The 25,317-nt window shown below is 30.6% G+C and overlaps 1 protein-coding gene across 1 annotated transcript in view; it reads right to left on the bottom strand.

Moving 5' to 3' along the window:
- Positions 1-21,660, bottom strand: part of LOC111001284 — a 101,055-nt gene extending 79,395 nt beyond the window's left edge. Inside the window, exon 1 of the mRNA XM_045632201.1 lies at positions 21,548-21,660. The gene's annotated coding sequence lies outside the window, so the exon portion shown is untranslated. The remainder of the gene's footprint in view (positions 1-21,547) is intronic.
- Between the last annotated feature and the right edge of the window lie 3,657 nt (positions 21,661-25,317).

Raw genomic sequence — 25,317 nt, 5'->3', positions numbered from 1 at the left:
CTGGACTTTACAACGATTTTTTTTGTTTTTCAACTTTGCATTCTAAGCCCCGACGATAGGAACTATTTTCGCAAAGTCGCTTCTAGCAAAAATAAAGTCTACAATAAGGTCCCTCAAAATTACTAACAAATATTTTATTTAGCTTCTTGGGACAAAATTTAAATTAGAAAAATAATGAAAACCTAAATTGCGAACTCAAATGATATCTCAATATCATTTTTCTCTCGTTAATTATTTTTTTTCGTTTTTTTCTCAAATTACATAAGCGAAAAAATCAGTCTCTAGTTTACTTAGGATTTTATAACTTTTTTGAATTAATTCTCTTTTTAAACCAAATAGATTAATTTGCAGGTAATCTGTATTCTAGAAAGTCAAACTTTATCCGAAAGATTTTCATCATCAACAACACTGAACGTGTTTTGAGACAATGTTGTAAAAAGAAACATTAAATTTATCTATGTTCAGTGTTCAGCTCTATGGCATAAAGTCAGTTTTGATTGTAGTCTATGCATTTATGCAGAACACTTGAGTATCATTGTAATCTTGTTAATAAAGAATCATAAAGGCTGAGTTTTTATTTTAAATCCTAACACTCAATGGGATTAAACAGTAGCTGTTTCCCACATGCTTGTACATATCATATTATAATCCATAATTTATGCCTCATATCCGACCAATGTATATACATTTAGTAGTACGATAATGAGATGGCCACGGAAGCCTCATAAGTAATATTAAACCGAATTTCATCTAATCAATCATGATTCAAGTTACTTAACTATTGGCAAGTAATTGTTACTAACTAAACTAAATATTTGATCTTTAGTATTTTGATCTATAGTCTTTTATTAACATAGCTTTAACACATTTAAAGAAAACACTTTTTTACCGGATTGAAGCTATGTATTATTGTTAACTTATAATTATTAACGTCGGATAAATTTAAAATTGTGTTACATAATTATTAGTTTACAATAATACATCGCTTCAATTCGGTAAAAAAGTGTTTTCTTTAAATATTTGATCTTTGATTAATTAGTGTACCCACAGTGTACTGTGGAAAATCATTATGGACTGTTTCATATCAAAAATAGATAACTTTTTATATGTCAAGAAAGGCGATTGAATTTTGCACTCGCATAGGGCTTATAATAAAGCTGTTTTAATTTGCTCTTATTTTATAAATAAATGATAAAAACAACAGTTTAAAGAACGTCCTTTATTTTAATTCCATATCGATAATATAGAGAATAAAAAGTATGATTACTAATTATAGAAAATTAGAATTACTATATATTCTATGTGTTATATGATGGTGTGTATGTGAGAGTATGTACGGGAGGGTGTGCTGATGACGCAGGTTATTTAGCTCTTGATATTCTTAATACTCCTCTTAAGCACATTTCCCGATGTCTTAAATAAAAATGTGTGTTCAATATAAATATAAAATATTTAATGTTAAATTTTGTGAAATTCAAAGCACCGAGAGACTTCGGCAACTGTCTAAAGTGTCGACGAAGTTAAAAAACTGTCGTTTCTCCTCTCACTAAATGGTTTTTTTATATATATCGGGATCAAACTTACGACACTCGAGGATGAGAGTCGCACGCTGAAGCCCTTAGTCGCACTAAGCCATCGCTGCTCATCGATAGATATATTTTGAGAGAGAGTAGAGAATACTTTATAAGAGAAAGTTTTTCAGGTGAAAAGTTGCTCCTATCAGAGTGAGGTGAAATTATTCCAATACCTTTTGTAACATCGGTGTTCAATCATTTCTATCAAGTTGACTTACGTTCAAAGGCATTGTGTTTTGAATGGATATTAAGGGTCTGACAACAATAGATTTTTACTATTATACTATGTACAATGGAGTAAAAAAGATGAATTTGATATAAGGTTGTAGCCATTTTATGAAAAAATTACAACTTTCAATTGAAACTTCTTCTTTTGATTTAGTTTTTGTAGATTCAGTGAGATTTACGGTCACTAGGTTTAATAAATTTATTGCTTACAGAGAAACTTAGAATTCAAATATAAATATATAAATGATGTATGGGTTCTGTCCAAATAAAATTACGGCAGGTTTTTTTAATTTAGTAAAGAATAAGTTGAAGCTGGCAGCCAGATGATACTCCATCAACAGCCGTTGGGTGAGCAGGAACTGGAAGGATCGGCTAGTCCTGGCGTGTAGTTTCAGACCTTAGCGTAATTGTATTGTTATTTAGCTAGATGTATTTACACAGCCGTTTCAGACTGGCGTATGTCATATTCGGCTTTGGATTTCCGGCGAAACTACCAGTCTTATGGAAAAAAGTTAAATGGCAAAGTTGTAGGTCATAAAAAGATCTACAACTTTGGTGTTTACAATTTTTTCACATAACCTCAAAATTTAGGTGAAAAATTCAAAAAACCAAGTTTTTGGTTTTTTATTTATATCTTTTTTAAAAAGTTTTTTTTTTCTACGAAATTTGGTGAAAACTTACCTTATTATGTCCCAAATATACTGTAATTTATTTGATTAAAAATATTTATTTTTTCGCCTCATTTTTACTTAATATCAAAAAAGCACCCTTATTTTCAATCGAAAATTCTGACGTCAAAATTTCAGCTTTTTTCAAAAAGTTTGGGGGCTTTTTGTTCGTTGAAATATCTACTTTCTGATGGTGTAAAAAAAAATATACACTACTATAGGAAATATTATTAGAAAATGCAAAAAATTGAAAAAACCTCAAATTCGAAAATTTTCTTTTAATTATGTACAATTTTGAGGTATTTATTAAAATTTACACTTTAATTACTCAAAAAACTTAAGATTTCATGCTTCATTGATAAACGAAAAAATTGCAAATTAAAATATACTTCTATAATTAACAAACAAATAAGTTAATAAAGTTAATATTTAATAAGACATCTACAATATTTTGAAAAAGTTGTAGAATCTTCTGTAAATAATATTTGTAGATGCCTATTTATTGCTGTTTTAAGATAATTTATATACCCGAGTGACCTTCGGTGAATTTTGAATTTTTCTTTGAATAAAGTAAATTTCTCACAAATCACTTAGAGTAACTCAGCCTGCAGGTGTATTTTTAAAAACGATGTTGTACACTACTCTGTATCTCGAATACTGGCTAACGGTTTTTACAGCTGCTACGAAATAGCAGGTAGCAGTAAGGCCCAGACCCTCCTAGGTCCATCCCCACTTCTCAATGAAATAACTTACACTGGGCTAAAATTCACCGAAGGTCACTCAGGTATATAAATTATCTTAAAACAGCAATAAATAGGCATCTACAAATATTATTTACAGAAGATTCTACAACTTTTTCAAAATATTGTAGATGTCTTATTAAATATTAACTTTATTAACTTATTTGTTTGTTAATTATAGAAGTATATTTTAATTTGCAATTTTTTCGTTTATCAATGAAGCATGAAATCTTAAGTTTTTTGAGTAATTAAAGTGTAAATTTTAATAAATACCTCAAAATTGTACATAATTAAAAGAAAATTTTCGAATTTGAGGTTTTTTCAATTTTTTGCATTTTCTAATAATATTTCCTATAGTAGTGTATATTTTTTTTTACACCATCAGAAAGTAGATATTTCAACGAACAAAAAGCCCCCAAACTTTTTGAAAAAAGCTGAAATTTTGACGTCAGAATTTTCGATTGAAAATAAGGGTGCTTTTTTGATATTAAGTAAAAATGAGGCGAAAAAATAAATATTTTTAATCAAATAAATTACAGTATATTTGGGACATAATAAGGTAAGTTTTCACCAAATTTCGTAGAAAAAAAAAACTTTTTAAAAAAGATATAAATAAAAAACCAAAAACTTGGTTTTTTGAATTTTTCACCTAAATTTTGAGGTTATGTGAAAAAATTGTAAACACCAAAGTTGTAGATCTTTTTATGACCTACAACTTTGCCATTTAACTTTTTTCCATAAGACTGGTAGTTTCGCCGGAAATCAAGATAAACAATTTTTCCCCCTTAAAAGTCACCCCCCTCCCACTTCCCGAACTCGGATCGACCGTAATTTATTTTTCCTTTCATTTTGATCATATTTCCCTGCATTTCTGATGGGTTTCATCCTACTGTAATTTTTTTTCGTTTTTTACTATTTTTGAAGGCTTCGGCACTGGTCTATTATGCGTGAAGCGGTGTTAATGATTGCTATTTTTTGGTTGTGCGTCTGAACTCTATCACTTGATTTTAATTTTTATATCTGCAATCAACACTTTCATGTTTAAAGAAAACTAGCAATATCTAGCTGTGATTTGATGCCCCTATTCTTCTGTCTTTTATTCTTATCTTCAACAAAGCCAAGACAGTTTAACTGTATCTTAGGTCCCAGTTCGTCAGAGACGAAAGAGCAAAGCCCATTAGGGCCGAGCTGGCCTATAGGCGCTTAAGGAAAACAGAGAAATTCCATTAAAAAAAACATAAGATGACTCATTGAATGCAAGATTTCGACACGGCTCGACAATTCTAATATCACAAAAACAAACAAAATATCTTTATTCATCTAGATAAGTACACTCATGAACGTCAAAATAATTAAATTAATTGTACATTTACATTTACTACCAGTTCGCAAGTCAAGGGCGTAGAGCGGGAAAAATGCCGTATCCCACATAATTTATTTCTGTTTGGTACGAATTGGTCCCCTCGTTAACCCTAAACTTGGAAAAAACTAGCCTAAAGCCCTAAATATACATAGAAATTGGTTCGATGGGTACTTTACTAAAGTTTCAAATAGAACAATAAGAATTCAGTCCATGTTTCGTTGTTATACTGTTGTTACTTCAATTTATACTTTACCCTTTGGAGTGTGTGTTACATAAAAATGAGGAGAATATTTGTTGAGCAATTTTTTTAGATAGCACTGAAAGAACGTAATCATATGTATAAGAATGGCAGTATACTGTCTTAATTACATTACAGATTCTTCTCGATCTCCAGCCGATCAGTGGATCCCAATTTAATGAATTTAAATGTTTTCTTATTATATAAATAATTTTATTTAACTACAAGTTGAGTTGCTGAAACTAAGTAAGTCTAAGTAAATAATTGAAACCTATTAAATTTAATTAAAAACACACATTACGTAACGCAGACATAACGAATAATCAACTTATCTTTACTTAAAATCTACCCCTAGCGCAGTCGTATTTTGGTACAACTAAATTTCAAGCCAAAATCATATAAACCGAAGTCGAAATACTTTAATCATATAGCCAATTAATAAAACAATTCACTTAAAATAAACAATAACTAACCTTAAAATAAATAAATAAAATATATTATTAAAATGGGCCTAAGGGCAAGATTCCGAAGATACTGGCAGCGTTCCTCCTTTGATGTCGATCTTGGATGCTCTTCATGTGATTTAGACTAAACTTTTGAGCCAAGAAAGTATTTAAGTATTACTTGTAAGTACTTGTAAATCACAAGTGTGTGGACACATAATATGTAGGATAACATACTGATAGCATAGCTCGAAGCTAGAATCTGGACCCACACTGGACTTTACAACGATTTTTTTTGTTTTTCAACTTTGCATTCTAAGCCCCGACGATAGGAACTATTTTCGCAAAGTCGCTTCTAGCAAAAATAAAGTCTACAATAAGGTCCCTCAAAATTACTAACAAATATTTTATTTAGCTTCTTGGGACAAAATTTAAATTAGAAAAATAATGAAAACCTAAATTGCGAACTCAAATGATATCTCAATATCATTTTTCTCTCGTTAATTATTTTTTTTCGTTTTTTTCTCAAATTACATAAGCGAAAAAATCAGTCTCTAGTTTACTTAGGATTTTATAACTTTTTTGAATTAATTCTCTTTTTAAACCAAATAGATTAATTTGCAGGTAATCTGTATTCTAGAAAGTCAAACTTTATCCGAAAGATTTTCATCATCAACAACACTGAACGTGTTTTGAGACAATGTTGTAAAAAGAAACATTAAATTTATCTATGTTCAGTGTTCAGCTCTATGGCATAAAGTCAGTTTTGATTGTAGTCTATGCATTTATGCAGAACACTTGAGTATCATTGTAATCTTGTTAATAAAGAATCATAAAGGCTGAGTTTTTATTTTAAATCCTAACACTCAATGGGATTAAACAGTAGCTGTTTCCCACATGCTTGTACATATCATATTATAATCCATAATTTATGCCTCATATCCGACCAATGTATATACATTTAGTAGTACGATAATGAGATGGCCACGGAAGCCTCATAAGTAATATTAAACCGAATTTCATCTAATCAATCATGATTCAAGTTACTTAACTATTGGCAAGTAATTGTTACTAACTAAACTAAATATTTGATCTTTAGTATTTTGATCTATAGTCTTTTATTAACATAGCTTTAACACATTTAAAGAAAACACTTTTTTACCGGATTGAAGCTATGTATTATTGTTAACTTATAATTATTAACGTCGGATAAATTTAAAATTGTGTTACATAATTATTAGTTTACAATAATACATCGCTTCAATTCGGTAAAAAAGTGTTTTCTTTAAATATTTGATCTTTGATTAATTAGTGTACCCACAGTGTACTGTGGAAAATCATTATGGACTGTTTCATATCAAAAATAGATAACTTTTTATATGTCAAGAAAGGCGATTGAATTTTGCACTCGCATAGGGCTTATAATAAAGCTGTTTTAATTTGCTCTTATTTTATAAATAAATGATAAAAACAACAGTTTAAAGAACGTCCTTTATTTTAATTCCATATCGATAATATAGAGAATAAAAAGTATGATTACTAATTATAGAAAATTAGAATTACTATATATTCTATGTGTTATATGATGGTGTGTATGTGAGAGTATGTACGGGAGGGTGTGCTGATGACGCAGGTTATTTAGCTCTTGATATTCTTAATACTCCTCTTAAGCACATTTCCCGATGTCTTAAATAAAAATGTGTGTTCAATATAAATATAAAATATTTAATGTTAAATTTTGTGAAATTCAAAGCACCGAGAGACTTCGGCAACTGTCTAAAGTGTCGACGAAGTTAAAAAACTGTCGTTTCTCCTCTCACTAAATGGTTTTTTTATATATATCGGGATCAAACTTACGACACTCGAGGATGAGAGTCGCACGCTGAAGCCCTTAGTCGCACTAAGCCATCGCTGCTCATCGATAGATATATTTTGAGAGAGAGTAGAGAATACTTTATAAGAGAAAGTTTTTCAGGTGAAAAGTTGCTCCTATCAGAGTGAGGTGAAATTATTCCAATACCTTTTGTAACATCGGTGTTCAATCATTTCTATCAAGTTGACTTACGTTCAAAGGCATTGTGTTTTGAATGGATATTAAGGGTCTGACAACAATAGATTTTTACTATTATACTATGTACAATGGAGTAAAAAAGATGAATTTGATATAAGGTTGTAGCCATTTTATGAAAAAATTACAACTTTCAATTGAAACTTCTTCTTTTGATTTAGTTTTTGTAGATTCAGTGAGATTTACGGTCACTAGGTTTAATAAATTTATTGCTTACAGAGAAACTTAGAATTCAAATATAAATATATAAATGATGTATGGGTTCTGTCCAAATAAAATTACGGCAGGTTTTTTTAATTTAGTAAAGAATAAGTTGAAGCTGGCAGCCAGATGATACTCCATCAACAGCCGTTGGGTGAGCAGGAACTGGAAGGATCGGCTAGTCCTGGCGTGTAGTTTCAGACCTTAGCGTAATTGTATTGTTATTTAGCTAGATGTATTTACACAGCCGTTTCAGACTGGCGTATGTCATATTCGGCTTTGGCTAATAATTTTGCAACTGCTTATCACTAAACGTTAGACGTAGTTGACGAGTTCAACGAAAAAGTGTCGCGGATACGTGCCAGATATCCCCACTCCGTCAGTACAATCGTGGTTCAGATGGAGCCATCGTAAACTTGTAATTCTAGTCACCTAGATTATTCAGGAAAAAGATAAAACAACTCATATATAAGCATTTTATCCATCGTGACTGAAGTTTAACTTTTGGTATGATCACTTAGGAATAATTATTTTCAATATATTATTATTATATTACGTTTGTTTTGATATGACAGTCAAAATCTTCTCCTTCCGGTTCAAATATTGGTAATAACCAATGGTTGTTAACCACTTGATTTGGCGGGCATCTTGCGCTCCAAAAAGGCTCTGTCAAATGCACAGTGATTACACTACTTACAAATTCAATACAATATTTAAACTGCCTTTAATCAGCACAGAGTAACATCAATTAACCCAGAAAACCGAGTTAGACCTTGCAAATAATGAAGTGCTACAAAGAATTCGTGAAATAAAAATTAACAACATCCACTGTAATTTATACAATGCCAACAAGACGTTATTTACCTCAATAAACAAAATTAATTGTGTTAAATTACTACGTTGATTTTCCTATTCAAATTAAATGTATTTTTGCTGAGAAACCTTATTTATTTTGTATGAAAATACTGAGTTTTATAGCTAAGAATACATTTGTTTTATTGTTTTTTCGGCGTAGCATCCATAATCTGAAAAAATAGGTAAAGTATTTTTTTGTATATAGTTATAACACTTAGATAAATTTTACTTGTTCCGTTCAGTAAATGTTCGCAAATAAGGGAAGCAGACATATGTCTACGAGATGTTGGTACCATGAAACTGATGTTTGCGAGTCTCATCAGTGGGTTGTAGCCCGGCACCCTTGCACCACTTTTCAGTCCATCTGCGCATTTAACACCTGCTCATGCTCTGATGATAAATATCTTGAAGCGGGCATGGTTTAGACCCAGAAAGGCAGCTGATATTTATATATAAGTGTGATTATAGCGACACTATTTTTTTACTGCTTTAATAAGGGTTTGCATTTAAACTGAAACTCAAAAATAACTTTATTGGTAAACAAGTACACTTATGAACGTCAAATTATTTGTAATTTACCCCTTATAATTTTTATGTATTATGTTATTTGTTTTTTGTGCAGAGTAAGAAGTGTAAATAAATTACATATATTCAGTTCAGTTATACAATTTCCCACTTACTAACATAAATGTATGCGGTTCACTCATCGAGAATGAACGCTGTAGATTTTACAGTCTCAAACAATTAAGTCTGCCTGGAATTGTTTTGGATCCAGTTCATAATTTATTAGAATTTAGTTTGCCGAAATTATTTTAATTCATGATTTGGTACATTTCATATATGTTATGCTGTAAGCTGGGGTAAGAAATAAATATAATAGTCAAGGTTTGATGATTATTATGTCTTTGTGTGCTAAGCAATCGTTATAATTTTTTTGTAGCAACATGCTGGTTATGTTATAGTCTATAAGCAAGCAGCAAAACATTAAATGTACAGGACTAGAGCTGCATTTATGTTTAAATGGGTTTACAGCGTATTGTTCGGAGGCAGCAGAGAGCTCAAGATTACAGTAACGCTTACAGCGCGTTACAGTAAACTTTTTTGACCTGACAACGTTTTATAATTCGATGGAGCCGGCTGCACGCATAAAAAACATGACTTGCAGCGTTACCTCGCGGCGCGTCGTTACCTCTGATGCGTTCCATTTAATATCCATAAAAATATCTATCAAACAAATAAAATTAAAATTTTGTTTTGAAAAATGCAAGCATTCCATCAGTATTATCTTATGACGTCACGTTCAACTATCGTCTGTAAACCGTGTTTACAGACAAACGATTTTTAATTTGTGCCCGTGTATTGTTAGTAATCATAATAATCAAATATACAGTTTTTACAATTTTCTTAACCAACATAGTAATAATAAAAATAACGAATAAAATTAAAATTAACACGTTTGGTCCTCGTGGCAGTCTACCTTTAACGCTGGCAGCATTACCTCTCAGTTTTGTGATAATTATTCGTTGAGCGAGGAAAGCACCATCTATCCGTCACCGGTACTATCTACCAGGCACCAACTTAAATCTTTAATTAATAAATTATGTCTCTATAAACAAATATATTTCCTTATCTTTCTCTCTCTATCTGAAAATAGGAGATTTAATAAGAAGCATCCTTAAATTTATTACGTGATTTTTCATGTGATGCAACACGTCAAATTTTCTTGTAAAATGCGACGTGAATACTTTCCTAGAACTCAAAGGGAACACAGCTGGTTTAAATGTTAACATGAGATAAAATCAGATACGTACTGCCTCCGTAGCATAGTGGTTAAGATACATCCAAAACATGGTTCTTTATTCGATTCCGGAAAGAACAATATTTTTGTATGATACATTATCTTATTATATTGAAAGATGCAATTCAACGAAATAGAAATTTAACAGATTAACCTCTGTCTTTTCATTTTTAAATGCATTTAACGTTAAGACGGAAGATTTTCATCGATTAATGGAAAAAAAATTTTGGGTTAGTATACACGGCTTATAAAAGATGCAGACACAATTGTTTGTAATCTGCATTTAATTTAATAATTGTATATTAGAAAAGCAGTAGATACATAACACTAAAAGATCTCGTAAAACCCATACGAAAGTGTAGGGAAGCGAAAAATTGCAAGTCGTCGAACCGAAGCGGGGTTCTGCATGATAAATGAGGTGGCAAGGCGTATTGAAGGAATATATGAACATACCACATACTTTGCTTTATATAAGACATTTTCTATAGCCATCTGTTATATCAGTAGAAGTTAGTTGGTATTAGTAACCTAAAGTTTAAAATTTTCTATTGAAACCTGTGTTTTCTAGTGATTGTCTTCGACCCAAAAAGTCCACGGCGTGTGTCAGGCTCAGGAGGCTGATCACCAATTTGCCTATTAGATTGACAACTGTCTAAAAGGTTGTAGCGCCACAGGAAAAACCATGAGCATTAAAATGAGCGGCGTAGACTTCATTGCCAGTTCTTCTCTTCCGTTATACGCACTTGTAGGAACTGACAGAACTGACTTTTCTTATTGCTGTCCATAAGTGTATATTGTGTTACCTAAATGAATAAATGATATTGATTTTATTTGATATATATAGCTATAGATCAACTTTATCTGTGTACTAATATTTTTAGGTATTAATCTTAAATTGTAATTGTTCGTCATTCCCAAACACAGAATTTTCAAGCTTTCAGTTCTTCACGATCACACCGAAATAATCGTGGCGGAGTCGACAACACGTTTACAATTTCACTAAGACCACAATTTTAAACATAAAAAGATATAAGAAAACCACATGGTGTATGTGTGTGAGTTTGTGTGTGTTTTAGTTAAATGTTTTCGACACTGGCTTAAATCAATTGTTAGCGACTTGATTGAATGCCGATACTTAATTTACTGTCTAGAGTTTCAATTAACTTTCTGATTCAAGTTGTTTACTATCAAATTAGTACGGGACTATATGTGTCCCATTTCTGGTCAACTACGTATTGATCTGCCTAAAATAAAACAGAGAGCCGAATCTATCATCTGCTCTCATTGTATTATGATACATGCCTAACGCCTATTGAAATAAATAACAATATAGTGGCGTTATATCACATAGGTTTTTATTTCATTAGCTGATTAATATTTAGGGTTCGATCACACTAAATTATTTCTTAATACTAATTGACTATTTTAAACGTATAAACATAATGATAAAATAATACCACTACCGGTATAATAATAGATATTACTAGTCAAGTTATTTAGGATTAATTAATTTATTAAAATAACAATAATGTTTTTATACACAACAAACATTTCACTTGTTATTAAAGTTTATTGCATAGTGTTAATAGTGTAGAATTAATTAATTTAAAGAACTTGTGATACAATACCCTTATTGTGTAGAATAATAAACAATAACATCATTGTTTTGTTACGAATCGGTTTTCCAGAATCAAAGGTTTAAATATTGTTTAACGTCAACTTTAATGACAATTAACTTGGTGAAAGTTTCGATTAATTATTTGTGAATGTTCAGTCATTGACAGAGTAATATTTTTGACAGTACATTTTTAAACTATTCACGCTGTTCCTGTCACCCACAGCCTTTTTTTAAATATTTTATACCGTCAATGAAGTCTTTGATCAAATTTCAAATACTTTTTTTAAGTTTTCAACGACAATACTATGTGGTAGTTTATCATACATACGCTAATCCCCACTGTTTGTTTGTTTAAAACTATTTTTTGATATAACAGGGGGCAAACGGGCAGTAGGCTCATCTGATGTTGAGTGATACCGCTGCCCATGGACACCCTCAATGCCAGAGTATTCGCCACGTGCGTTGCCGGCCTTTTAATAATTGCTAAGCTCTTTTCTTGAAGGACTCCAAATTGAATTGGTTCGTACTAACTACTACGTACTAACTTAACTATACGTTAATTTTAATTTTGTATGATTAGTTCATTTTACTTTTATCCAAAATATATAAAAATAAAATTGCAAAATGCGATTAATCTTCAAATTGTTTATATAATGCAAATCGCAAAACATTGCCTAAAAGTTTAGATATATAACTTATATTACACGGTATTAATTTTAGCAAACGTTTAAAATCTTCAGTCGTTTGTAATTATGCACACATTGAAATACTTACTTACTTACTCCGCTGGCTGTGCGACCTAAAAAGTGTCTTGGCCTCCGAACTGAGAATCTTCCAGGAATCTTCTTGCTCGCTTTCAGCTGCATCAGGTCCTCCACACTTCAATCCTGCGGTTCCTAAACTACTGATGTCCTACTGCATTATATGCGATGTATTATATACAAGATTTTATTTGTTAATTTCAAACACAAAAGTGTGGTCAGAACTATTGTTGTGTTCGGAATATTGTTATGTTTACAAGTTTTCTGGCTTTCTATGCCTGCAATTGAAGATAACGCGAACTGTATTTTACAAAAAACTATGAAATGTATTCGGGATTTTATTTCCTACCGTAAAGTTTTGGCTTAAAACCTGACGCCACCCGTTCGTAAAATTGTTGGCGTACTGCGTATAAAGTTTTTAGTTAACCTGTTTTTTACTGTCAGCATTTTTGGGGTTTATTTTGAGTTTTGCGTGAAAGTGTTACAATTTTTTTAACGCACCGCTAGGCAGTGTGATTAAAACTCACTAGGTCGGAACGGAGTCAATTTTTTCATTGAAATATTTAACTTTGAATTGGCCTGTCATTTACTTGTAACACAGCTAACTAAAAATGAATGTGCAATTTATATTTTAAATTAATTTTTAAATCAATTTATTGTCCATAATACATTCTTTATCTCTACTGTACAAACATTACCAGTCCACATACTTTATATATTATGTATTTTCACACTTCTTGCGTGCGTATCTAATTTAATTTATTTTTCTTTTTTCACAGTGGCTGCCTGGAAGAGATCGCTCGAAAGCAATAGAGCCGCCAGCCCTCCTTTTCATTTAATCATGTATTTTGCTTTTACAACGAAGTATTAATAAATATATAATATTGTATTAATCTTTCTTGAGTAGTTCATATTTTAACACACACAAACCTTGAATTTATTACATTTTTTATGTAAATAAGGATAATATGTTACTGTGATAATCTATTTCGTCTTTTGAGTCCGTAATTTCATTGTATGCATATTTTCATATCAAGATAATCCTGTAAATTCAGTTGTCAGGTACGAATTGTGTTTGGTTCTTAAATAATTGAAATTTGCTTTAATATAATTTTATACTTCTGATAAAGACTTTTCAATATAACTTTAAAACTAAATATTTACTGGATGGATTTACTGTTAATAAATTTAATCGTTCTATTTAATTAACGGTCGTTAATTCGGACAAATGAAGGTATAAATTGTGGAAATTCCCGGACCTGGAACTCGCAAAGACTTAAAGTGATATCAGTTGAAGCACGTTATAAAGTTTTATTCAGACTTTTATATTATTCATACTTTAAGGATTGTCGTTGACGGCAGGTTTTTGCATCGGCTGCCTGTTTAATATCGTTATTCGAACTCAAACTCAAAATAGCTTTATTCATATTGGTAACTAGATACACTTCTGAACATCAACAAAAAAAAATTACTACCACTTCGCAAGTCAAGGACGTAGAGCGGGCAAGAAGACCTGGCAAGAAACTCTCCGTCACTCTTTTTAATCGCCAAGTTTGAATCATACAAATTGTATGAACAGGAGCATATCAATCCCAATAATTATAATATTTTCAATAATCGTCATATTTATTAAAAAACTTATTGTAAATTTTTAATTTTCTTTCTTTAGTCGCAAATCATCTGCCTTAATGGGTGTAATTAAATGTCATTATTATAATAAATAGTAAACATTTTTGGTGTCATCTTGAACAGAATATATCGAGTTTCTGGCATCAGGACAATTATAACTATTTGTAATTTGTGAAAGATCACATAAATGAAATAAAAGTAACAACGTGATTGCCGCTGCCAATTCAGGGTTTAGTTCTCGGGGAAACAATAATTACTGAAGACGTAAAAGACCTAATCAGGAATCCTACCGTTTAAGCTAGACAATAAAAACAAACCTTAGGTACTGCTGATAAAAAACTATCTTTCTCATTCGGTTACGGATGCAAATCTACATATGTAAAAACACATCACGCTGCATATTTATGTGTATGTATACAGGAAAAGAAATATATGCACGGCTAGCTTTGACCAAAGTGAATTTTAAAATATCTCAAACAGCATACAAAATATTTGGACACAAGTTAATAAAAACAATTTCCAACGGCTTCACGTGGAAACATTAATTAACACGATCTAAGCGTATATACTGTGAGATTATTCAAAAGTAATTATTGAAGGCGAATTAATTCGATAAGTAATTAAAACCAGTCAGGTAGCTTAGCATCAATATTAAAGATATTTTAATGTAGAATAATCTTTGGTCCTGTTTCTACTTCGCTGTTAGGCGTTTTCGCTACAATGAAAAACTATATAACATCCCAGACGACGCCAAAATCGTCACATTCATAAAGTGCAACAGGCTCAAGTAGCCACATGACTATGGCAAACGACAGAACTCCAAGGTAACTGAAATTACAACCTGGTAGACCGAGGCTGCGTTGTGAAGATGGAGTTGTCAAGGACCTCTGAACAATAGAGGTTCGCAATGGGTCGCGGGAAGCACTGGCGAAGTGTGCTTGAGAAGGTTAAGGCTGTATAACCATTGATGATGATAATTCTTGTATAATATAATATATCTATACTAGCGGATCCGACAGACGTTGTCCTGTCTACACGTCTTTAATTTCAAAATTTCAATTTTTAATAAGCCATTTTGATGAAAATTATTATTCAAATGTTATGACAATATCTAACGATCCAGCACATGGTCACACACGATATAACACAATGATAACAAAACTTTTTTTAAATTTCGGGACAGACTAAAATTAAAATTCGAATATTATTTAAAATTTGACACTGCGATGTAAGCGCCGTCTGTCGGATACAATGTAAAACATTCCAAAATCAACAACTAATAAATTGAAAATTAATTAAAAAAACATTGTCCAGCGGACAACATTGTGAATCTAAACCATTCCCAGATCCCCTTGAACACACACAAAAAATTTCGTCTAAATCGGTCCAGTCGTTTAGGAGGAGTTCAGTCACATACACACGCACACAATAAATATATATATTAAGATTTATCGAAGCTATGCATTAAGCACGCGATCATACACGTGATAATAGGGATTACACTTGCCTAAGATTTAATAAATTTGAGCGTAGTAAGTTTGAGACTGGGGTTGGAGTTTCGACACCAAAAGTTTTTTTTTTCATTTTGCAAAATAAATCAGTCAATAAATTAGTGGTGCAACAACCTTTTTTGGCGTGGGCATCAGATTTCTGTATCCGTTAAAACATAGTAATCACTAAGGGGTCTTTAAGAGAACCAAAGGCAACCCTTATAAGCAGGCATGTATGGAAATTAATGAGGAAGTCACATTATGGTGATCTTCAAACTTACTCTGAATTGTCTCCTAGAGAAGAGGCAGATAAATTACAAATAAAATTATAATTTTCGCTTCCGGGAATCCAAGTCATCAAGTTTTTTTCTCTAAAGACCTGCATTAATTATTTTTGGTTATTTTGTCGTGTAAACGTCTTATAAATCGATAAACGCCGGCTGCACACACGATAAACCGTGACTCATTGTCACATCCGCCTGAACCCGTCGGGCAAGCGAGAACGCGGAAGGAGACGCACGATCGGCCTAATAGATTGGCTTGTGATGCATTTATCTTCAGATATTAACAGATTGTTACTGGAAATTAATCTGTATAATTCAGTTTCAAATGTATGTTAATTTAACAAAACAATTTTTTTCAATTAACACACCTTTGCATTATAATGCAGTAATGCTATTACTGCAAAATAATTATAATAGTTCAATTTATAAAAGTATGCCTTTTTTCATCAGTATTTTCTATTTACGTTATCACTTTAAGAAATTGAATGTCTTATATTCAGTCTTTTCAACTTGTTTCAGCGTATCTGTAAGCAGGAATATATCATTATTAAATATTATTTAATAATAGCTTAAATCTAAAGGTAATCTAAATTTAATCAAATACCATGATCCAAATAGAGTGTCCATATTTTTACTATACGGAATTTATTATTTTTAAAAGAGCTGAACATGCAATACAGAAAATATTTACTTTTCACTTTGCAACAAAAAATGTAAGTGGTTTATATCTGTTAATGTAATTCATATTTAATTTACAATTCTCACGAGAAAAACTTTATGATTTTATTTATATGTTATTACATTAAAATAAAAACAAATTACGTGGAGAATTTTGTTAACTTTTAATATTTAATTAAGTAATTAAATTAACGTAACATTTTCATAAAATATACAAACATCATTATGTGTGATTGTAAATATTGATAGTTTTTTTTATACTGTATAAGAACTTTAATTTGTAATCAAAGTTCTAAACCAATTTTGATGACACGATGATGAGTACAATGCAACGCCTGTCGGGTCCGCGTTTGAGTGAAATATAAAAGAAACGTACACATATTTAAAATATCATAAAATTTATTTGTAGTTAATAATAATAATAATAAATAGCCTATATTCATTATAAGTACATTTTCTTTCAAAGTGTAAGATTTGGAAACCCTTTTAAGTAAAAAATACCTGTGTTAGGGTTCCCAGCTCTTCCATAAACAAACTTAATTACTTAAAATAATTACATTATTTAACCTATTTTTTTAAGTTAAATAATAGATAATCTAATAAGGTTTAGATCGTAAACATTGCAACAAAATCAATGAGATTTAATGATCGCTCGATTTCAATTCATTCATACCTACTAGACCTGTTGTTAAGTAGCCTTGGGATTATATATTTACAGACGTTTTGTATGGGAAACATTTACGAAAAAAATCATGGATTAGTAATAAAAATCTGCCTTATAAAGCGCCCAGTTGTAGTACGACAGATGTCTATGATACTTGTGGAATTTCGTATTCTGCCTGGATGAAAATAATAATAATTAATAATATTCATTTCTTCTTTCAGATATACATACAAGGTTATTATGATTAAACTAAGACGACAACATTTGGAAGTGTATGTGAGAGACTGGTCTCTGTAACCGACCTGAATGACAGATAGTAAGCCTTTCCACCACCGGACCGGAACACGTACAATCAGGTCATTGTCATAAGATGCAATAGAAGAAAATAAGTAAGCGCTAAAAGAAAAAAATTGCAAACGGAGTCGCAAAAATAAATTTGATGTGTGTGTGTGTGTGCAGTAGTCATTAATCCAAAATACTCCTCCGAACTGCATCTACCCAGTTTTATTATTATTTTCATTATGTGAAATATTTTAGCCAAACTAATTCATTAAAGTGTTCTAAAAAATCTTATCTCATTTGAAATAAAGTCACACTTAATAAATCCGACTTAATACAGAAATATAAATGAGGATAACGTTTCCACGACTAAGCTACAGCTTAACCGCTTGTTTTAGCTTAACTTTTTGAAATGGCTTACCGCATGCATTGTTTGCGAAGCTTTAAAAGAATGTTAGGCTGTTAGCTGAGTATTCTGACACCGTTTCTGTTAATAAACATCGTAGTTATCGTTAAATGAAAATGTATTTTACTTTCGCACAGTTTGATGTAGATGTAACTCTCAAATGGAGTATCCATTTTAAAAGGCATATGAACATACGGTAATATATTTATTGAAATTGTATAGATATTGTATATATTATAATATCATCAATATAAATGCTTGTTTTTGTAGTGGAATTCAAGTAGTTCGGTGTGCCGTCTTCATAGTGACTGCTTTAACATGCTAGTCTGATTAGTGCTCAGACATAGGTGCAAGCAAGATTCGAATGCAAGACCTCATGCTAGCGACACTATGCTTAACCAATGGACTATCTCATCAATTTTGTAACGATAGATATAAGTATCATCCTTATCAATCTACTACATGAAAATCGAGATCAATGAACATTCAAGGACTAGTTAAAATAATATATAATTGATTCCGTTTAATGACATATCAGGACAAGCTATATTGCTAATTAAGTTTTAATCAACGCAATTTAAACCGAAATGATTTCGCATAATTATGATTATCTAGGTTTTAATATCGGCTTCAATTTATACAAATATATTTGGATAAAGGGTTATTAAATATAAATTAATCAAATTATTGCCTTTACGTTTGCTGTACGTATGTTAGTGCAATGGTTTGAATTTACCAAGTGGTACCCCACATCCTAGGAAAATATTTGTGTAATTCGAATATTCTAGAATCATGTTAGTTTAAACTATCGAATGTGGTTATGCGTTCAAACCCGGGCTGTGGAATAGACATAGAACTTTGGTTTGAACGAAGACGGAACTAATATAATTTCCAGTATAGAAAAATTAAAGAAGGAAACAGAAATTGCAGATTTTGTTGCAGCGAAACTACTTAATCAGTTTTCATTCAATGTCAAAGTCAAAAATAATTTATTCATATAGGTAACATAATGTACACTTATGATCGTCAAAAAAAGAAAATAAATATAAAATTATTCTAATCTAATATATTCTTCACTTCCATTTAACTTTCATAGTATCGTAGAGATAGTATAGTCAACTTGCACGGGTGCATACCTCTTGTTCACATTTCTAAGGAAAGGAACTTCCTTTGGATAACATTTTTGTGTTAACCCACAAGCTCCGTTCCGATTAGAATAAATTATATGCAAATTCCCATTTAATATTAGACAGATATTTTTTCTGGTTTATTTATGAGATATTTTTTTTTTCATCCATTAAACACAAAACAGTTAAAAGTTATAATTTGGTATTGTAATCAGAAAATGTGAATTTTGTATGACTATAAAAGTGAGTTTATCAAGCTTTTTATCCCAAGTAAAAAGTGTTCAAATCAAGATATATGTAAGAGAGATAAAGGCGGATTACAGTTCCGAATTGATACGCCCCGTTCGTCTCTGTCTACAAACTTCGTTATCATTAACTGTAATAGCACATCCTATAGGCCGATGCGATGGGAATTAGGATACACATCAGGGTGTGAACTTAGATACGAGTAGTCTACTGTTTTCTAGCCAAATAAGAGACTCTGAAATAATACTTAAACTTAATTACATTAAGTATATACCGGCAGTCCGCTTTCAAGTAAAGCAAAAGGTATATTGATATTTTCGACCTCACCAAAGAGAATGTGAGGAAATATTTGAAGAAGCGTTCTTTAACTTTCTTAAGCGGTACCAATTTTTATTTTCTTTGATATATTAATTGTCGTTTGTTTCATGTAAAATTTAGTTTTATTTTATTCTGTTTTTAATTTTGTTTATTAATAGCCTTACTTACGTTTTCTGGTTTCAAATATATTGTTTATCTATGTTTTTTATTTGTATATTGTCTACGTGTTTTGTTTTATAATATGTTTTTTTAGCAGTAAGATAAATAAATAAATAAAACCATTCATTACTTAATATATTTTTAATAATTACTCTTAGAATAGATTGGGTACCGGGCGATTTTTCAATAAGATTCAAAATTAATTGGAATATTTAAAAGTTGAACATTCGTCTTTAATAAAAATGGTACTTTCACATACAAGCACATAATTTCAAAATAAATTGTATTCTTCTGTAAGTTAGAAAAAATTAACTTTGTTAAAAAACATAGACACAACAAAGTTATTTTTTTATCACGGTAGCCTAAATCAGACAGCAGCTAAATAAGAAACAGGTACTAAGTTCATTCTGATGAAATTTAATTGGTTAGACAAGTTAACATTACAAATTTCAGAAGATAATTTAATAAATAATTGCATATCCTCGTACTTAACAGACTTCTTCAAATAATTTGTACCCGGCTTCGGCAAGATAAGCAAACTCACTCGAGTATGGCGTGAAGTGGTGTGTTTGATTCGATTTAAATGATAAGATACTGTGAAGAGAGTTATTTTTATTAAGATATAGGTGATATCCTATAGGATATAGGATATCACCTATATCGAGGCAAGCTCCACCTACAAAGAAAAACCTATTCAGAAAAAAAGTTGTACATCTTAGCTATCTGTTTAGGATATCACCAAATCCATGGACTAGCAAATCCGGAAACATCTAAGAACACACGTTTTGTATTCCTAACCTTGTTTGGCCAACGTTTCTTTGTATTTTCCCTTCCTTCATAACAAAATTACCCAATCTTTGGATTCTCAGTTCATGATCTAAACTCGTGAATCACAGAATAATTACACTAGCCTAATTGGATTTCGAATCTTCAGAGGTCTACGTATCTTGGTAATTGGTATGAAAAACTTAGAACCACACATGACAAAATATATGATACAGATACAGACACAGCACATATACGTCCATTCACACACTGACGCATTGACGCATACTTAATATCTTATAAGACTTGTGTTTGATTAGTTAACTAAAACTACTTTTTCTCAAAACACTGTTTTCAACATGTATCATGTAACGATAGTTATCTAGTTACCACATGGGCTCCCTAGTGGACTAGCGATAGATGAATTTTGTGACATCATATTTCTCATGTTTGTTTTTATTTAATTATTAAATCGTCGTTATTTCGTTTACGTCTTATGAAATAACAGTAATATATTTTTAATAATACCGTTTAATTACAAATCCTTTAAATAAAATAAAACGTTGAATTACAGCGAGGATTAATACCACGCAAAGTAATTAATCCGGATTATTGTTTCGAAAAAATTCTCATACAATTACTACTACTACTACTTACTATTATTTTTATTAAGGAGTATTAGATTCTTATTTTTACTATTATAGTTTTTGGCCACGTTATTTAGCTGAGATCATAAATCAAGAAAATATTATTTTGTATTTAATATTTTGATTTATACAAGATCGTATAGTATTTTTGGCTTTAAATATATTTAAAACCAAAGTTACTGAATAATTTTGATAATTTCATTCAAATATACACTGTACGTCTAACATTCAAATTACGAAACAAACTTTACTGAAAGCTTAAAACAAGAAAATTATTGATAATAATCACTTGAAACTTACCCGCTTATTCACCACGATCACACATCACGTCACTACCACTTCACTTATCACTTCACTTTTCACTTCACTTTACTAAACAGACGAGCGTCCGCCCCTGCAGTTATCAACCAACTGGTTATCCACACGCATGCGTGGGGAAATCGTGAGATTTTCACAGAATTTTCCCAGCAATCTACGTAACATGGTAACATTTTTCTATCGGCTGTTTAGCTGCGAGAGTTATAGGATGATCCGTTAGGTGTTTTATTGTAAGCCGGATGTGGTGTGAAAATTTTCTAATTGCTGTTCTGTTGACGCTGGTAAATTAATTTAAATCTCGAAGTTTCTGCTACTTGTTTAATTTTGGCTTTACGAAGTAAATTTGATATACTGTAAAGCGTTTGAATTTATAGGTTTTCCATTCTTTCATAAACAGTTAAGTGTTGGAAAGTTTCTTGCCAGTTCTCCTAATCCACTCTACGCCCTTGACTTGCGAACTGGTGCCAAATGTAAATTTAGGATCAATGTAACATCTTTTCTGTTGACGTTCATAAATGTACTTGGTTACCTACATGAATAAAGTTATTTGAATGTTGAGAATGCATTGAATAAATCAATGAAAATGATGACAAACTCAATGAATTGGGTTTCAAATCGCTTCCGCATCTACCGTTATATCCAGATTTGGCTCACAGCAATTTTTTCCTGATTTCAGACCTCTAGAGAATACTGGCTCAAATTTTGCGTCGTTGAAGAGGCAATCGCCTAATTTGAGATTAAAAAGAAATAGTATTAAAAAATGTTATCGGAAAATTGTATGATCGTTGTATTACTTTAACCGCGACTATATCAAATCAAATTCTATTAAACAAATTATATTTTTTCTATGTCAGGCTACGAACTTTCTAGCTCACCTATTAAATATAATGCTTATCAATATTACAATCTTAGTGAGCTCTTACTTGCGAAGTTAATTACATGTCACAACAAGTTATTTTGAAAAATTTCGGGATCTTTTACAGATCTTGCTCATATTTTAAGTTAGTAGTTTGATTTTATTTGTTTCTGTTAACTCAAAACATTTATTTCGTAGATTCGTAGCAACCTCTACGATACTTTAAGAAACCTCCCTGAATGAAATTGTAATTGCTTTAATTTGGAGATAAAAAAAATATTTATTTCAAATGTGGGACCCTTTATTAATCTTATGATTTTCAATAGCTGTTCATTTATGACTAGGCTGGGCTAGTTTATCCTAACAACATTCGGCCGTTATCTTTGCTACGTTTTAAGTACGTAGAACTAACGTAGCACTGCGCAGCATGAGAATGGGTTTTATTGTATGTCAAAAAGTCAAAAGTCAAAAATAATTTATTCATATAGGTAACATAATGTACACTTATGATTCTAATTTTACATTTACTGCCAGTTCTCAAATCAAGGGCGTAGAACGGAAGAGAAGAACTGGCAATAAACAGTATGTAATAAGATAATTCAAATTTACCCAAGAAAAACTTCTATCACTTTTATTGTTTTGATCATAACGTATCATTTTAAAATATTTAAAACAAGTAAAAATATAGTAATTAATATTAGTTCAAAAACTAAAAATTGCGTACAGTTTTAATAGTGTGAAAATTGGAGATTTCTAAACCTTTATACTATGCATGTGTTTTCGACTAGATTAAAGAAAGATTAAGAAAAAATATGATTCTCACCTTAATAATATTGTGTAAAATCTATTCGTTTAATGTGTTCTTTGTAAGATATTTCTATCTAAACGTATAGGTGATTATTATATATATTAAAATTAGCAATTAAATAAAATTGCTAATTTTAATATAATAATAATTGAATACGGAATTTCTACTATTTTATTTCTTTTATCTCTGAGAAAAAGGTCAGATTCTCATCTTAGGCTAGGTGTCGCGTTACTTTTTTAATCATTTTAACAGTCTTTTATCTTAAACAAGTAGGCTTTAAGTTATCTAAGACATTGAATGATCGCGCTCATGATGGATCGGGTAGAAAGTAGATAAGAAGTTTTTTCCCACGAAAATAGGTGTGAAATGTCAAGTGTTATTTTTGAAATATTATTTTGTAAACCTCTACTTTCGTGACAATTTGGGTTCATTACTTGATGAAACAGAAAATAATCAATGAAGGTAGTTGAAGACCAATAATACTTTTAACGAATACTGGCGGAGAGTTTATTGGCAGTTCTTCTCTTCCGTTCTACGCTCTCGTGTTGAGAACTGGCAGTAAATGTAAAATTAGAAGCATTTAATGTATATTTCGTTTTTTTAACGTTCATAAGTGTACATTATGTTACCTATAAGAATAAATGGTTTTTGACTTTTGAATAAAGAATTATTTACTACAGGCACATTGACTTTGTATTACTATATATAAGTAGGCCGGCTTTAATAAAAAAATGGCAACCCACAAATTTCAGTATTTAAATTATTTTAAACCTACAAAGTAATAATATTAATATTTAAAATTAATACATATAAAAATAAAACAAATTTTAAATTGATAGCCCCTCTGTAAGGTTTACTAACTGTTTTACCCACTGATTAGCAGTTGCTGTTAACAATTTTCAAGAGTTTTCTAACACCACAGAACTAACTAAATATTTAACATTACAATAATAAAAATTACAAAGAAATTCACGCGCATTTTCTCAGACTCGTAGACGTGTAAAAACAATAGACAATTTACTTGAATAGTAAAATGTATTTATGTTTGATTATTTTCTATATATTGTACAATAAATGTTTATCACTCACGATGTTGATCTTCTACGAGTAAGTGGTAATTACGTACATAGAAAATTAATTTTACGTGTACTAACATAACGTTTTCTAACGAGAAACCAGGTTTTTTAAAACAATTTTCTTGTCAAGAATTAATTTAATATTTTAATAATTATTCTAATATTTTAATTAAAATTTTAAAAATGCCTTTAACAACATATCAAATTCTATTGGAAATATAAAAGTATTATACGTATATTATACTCAAAAACAAAACGAAAGAATAATACAATTGTTTCTATTCACCCCACAATCTCTTTTAATTCTGTAGTTAGGTATAAAATGTCGCCGGTGCTTAACGAAATTGCAAAATTTACATACGAATGTACTAAAAACCGTTATAAGGGCGAGAAGTGATACAAAACAATCCTTATTTACAACCGAAGATTGCTCCATATATCGTGATCTTCAGGATATTTTTTCTAAAAGAAACTGAAGCCAACGCTAATACCAGATCACCCATTTGACGTTAGACGTGTTATTCAATGAATTCTTGTACAATAATACCTTAATAGAATCCGATAATAAAACTTTGGAATATGCTTCTTAGGGATGAAGCTTTTGTATAATTCTTTGAATCAAGAGAGTTCAGATTTGGAGATCTGGAAACTTTATACTGGAAGAAAAATCTTGCTCCAAAATGTGACATATTCTTAAGTATTAAATGCAAGAGAAGTATTTAAAGAAGTTTAAGTACTTAATTATACTTGATAAGTTTTGTTTGTATGTATTAAAAAATAATTATTTAGTTAATTTTTTATTAAATACATTAATTCAACCATTACAAACTTTTAAGATAAAATAAATAAATTTTTTAACTCAAGTGACATTTGACTTCTTTTTGTTGATGAGTAATGGAGTAATGTTTTTAAGTTGTGCTTGAATTCATTAAACAAACTGTATATTTCATATCAGTTACAATAATATACATGTAGCGTAGAAGGCATCATTAAAAAAAATACGTCTTCAAAT

Source organism: Pieris rapae, chromosome 18 (genome assembly GCF_905147795.1).
Source record: "Pieris rapae chromosome 18, ilPieRapa1.1, whole genome shotgun sequence".
NCBI lineage: Eukaryota > Metazoa > Arthropoda > Insecta > Lepidoptera > Pieridae > Pieris > Pieris rapae.
Note: the sequence above shows the minus strand (reverse complement) of the source record. Positions and strands in the feature narration are given on the sequence as shown.